Here is a 2,500-nt window from a genome sequence, read left to right on the forward strand (position 1 = left end):
CTATATTAATTCTAATATCTCTATTATTATTATTACTACAATTATTTACACTAATATCATTTATCAATTCTTCAATTCTATTATTAGGTATATATTGGCTATTACCATCATTATTTAATTCATATCTTGATGTGCTATTAGTTGGACTTATTCTTTCCACATTTGGCATATTGATATTATATGAATTATGTCTTTGATCACTATTACTTCTGTTGGAGTTGGGCCTATCATCAACTTCAGTTAAAACTGTAACGTCATTACTGATATATTCTAATTGTTGGTTGAAATTATGGTTTATAGGAATAAGTATATTGCTACTATCTTCATAATTTCTTTCGCTATTGTTATTTTCACTTCTATTTGTATAATTATTAGTAGCATCATTATTGGTATTAGATGGATTATTATTTGCATTCATATGGCCACTACTTGTAATTTCATTAATTCTAGCTGACTTGATGTTTTTTTTGTTTAACCTAGCTATGATTGTACCTACATTAGGAAGGGTAGAGTAAGAAATTCTGATTTTATGACAAGAGAAGATTTTACTATATCTGTGGGAAGAAGGGAAATTTTTTTGTAAAATATTCATGAATTTTTTATAAATATTTGTGGATATTGCACAGTTGAAGGGTATATTTAACCAGATAGAATTTTTATTTTTTCTCTTAAATTTATTGTGTGTGTGGGTATGGGGTGTGCTATGATTACTATTACTTCTCAGAACAATATTATTATTGTGATTAGTAGTTCTTTTAGTTGTGGGATGTTTACTATTTTTGTTATTTGATTCAACATTACTGTCTGCTAACATAGGTTTATTGTTAGTGTTAGTATATAGTTTACTATTAAGTTTACTATTAAAATGCACTTTATTACTTTTCTTATTAGTTAGATTTTTAGGTAAATAGGGTTGTTTTTTATTTGGTCCATTGTTGCTACTATTTAAGTTATTAGGTCTGTTATAACACCTATGATTATTATTATTATTATTATCATTATTATTGTTGTTATTGTTGCCATGTGCACTATTATCACTATTATTATTATTATTATTATTATCTGTATCAAGAAGAGATGTTCTACTAGGGTTAAGGAAAGCAATTTTTTGAGCATAGAATTAGAATTAAATATATCAATGTTGGAAGATAATTTAGTAATTCTTTCAGAAATACTTTTAACTAAAGAATTTAATACATTAGGTGGATGATTGGATAATCTACTTACATATCTAGTAGTTTCATTTTCTTTTCTATATGGGTGGTATAATCTAGTTTCTATGTTGAGAGTGGTATCTAAGAAATTTACAATTTTATTACCATATTCATAAGTAATGTCTAAGTTAAAACTTTAAAAAAAATTTCTGATTTTCTTTCTTATTCTCTCAATGAATGATTTGCTATTACTAGGGATGATGAATAAAGCATCATCTCTATATAGACCACCTTTTAGTTCAGGGATTTCTTTGTTTAAGCAATATAAGAGGTAAGTCCCCACTAGGTTTGTAACCTCAGCCGAATCGCTCGATCCCATTGGTATATCAAAATTTTCTGGGGTATCGGCCCTCGTCCAGAGCTTGTTATCAAATTCTATAATGGTTTTTCTAGCTAATAAAATAATGTCTATCTTATCCCTAGTAATGAGGGAGCGATTCATAGTAAAAATGAGGGCTTTATTTAGGAGAATAAGGGATATGGTAGAGTAATAATTATTTATATCAAACTGAATAAACGAGAAGTTTTTAGTATTGTCAATAGATTTAAACCAGTCTAGTGCTTCTTCTGTATTGATCCATAACTTTAAGGATAAATTAGGAACTATTTGAGGTAGAATCCTGTCAAGTATAAGCTTACTGAGTCTGCCAATGTCAGACTTAGATGGGCAAATGAGTCTCACTGATGGGTTATCTTTGAAATTCTTTTTATGATCTTTTAAATTAATCCTGGGTTCAGTTGGAACCAGTGGTTCAGTCCTATCTATTAGGTCGTAGTCCTGCATAATTTTCTTGATTTTTAAGTTAATCTCAGATAGATTTCTTTTAGAGGTTATTTTGTATTTGGAGTTAAGCTCCTTCATGATCAGTTTTTTATAAGTAGTATAATCCAGTCGGTACAAGTTTCCAGTTTTGTCAGCAGGGACTAGAATGCCCGGTTTGTTCTGTATTGACTTGATGAATTCCTTAAGCTTTCTTAGATGAAAGTTTTTTCTAAGTGGATGCTCCTTATATTTTATATTAGCTATAAGATCAAAAAGATCTTTTTCAAAGTTTTCTAGTAGTGGGTTAGGAGGTGGATTTTTTCTACTCTTAAAAATTTTCTTAAAATAGGTCCTATCTTGTGTTTCAGTTGATGGGTATTTCATTTTTCTATCATGGTGGAAGGCAATCCACCTCATCCTCCTAATAAAATCATTAGTTCTGTGGATTAACAGCCACATATAAGTATCCTTACTATGTAAGGGAATGTCTTTCAACAAAAATTCTACATTAACCTTTTCCATC

The sequence above is a fragment of the Octopus bimaculoides genome, chromosome 23, assembly GCF_046866305.1.
Source record: "Octopus bimaculoides isolate indiv1 chromosome 23, ASM4686630v1, whole genome shotgun sequence".
In the NCBI taxonomy this organism is placed as follows: domain Eukaryota; kingdom Metazoa; phylum Mollusca; class Cephalopoda; order Octopoda; family Octopodidae; genus Octopus; species Octopus bimaculoides.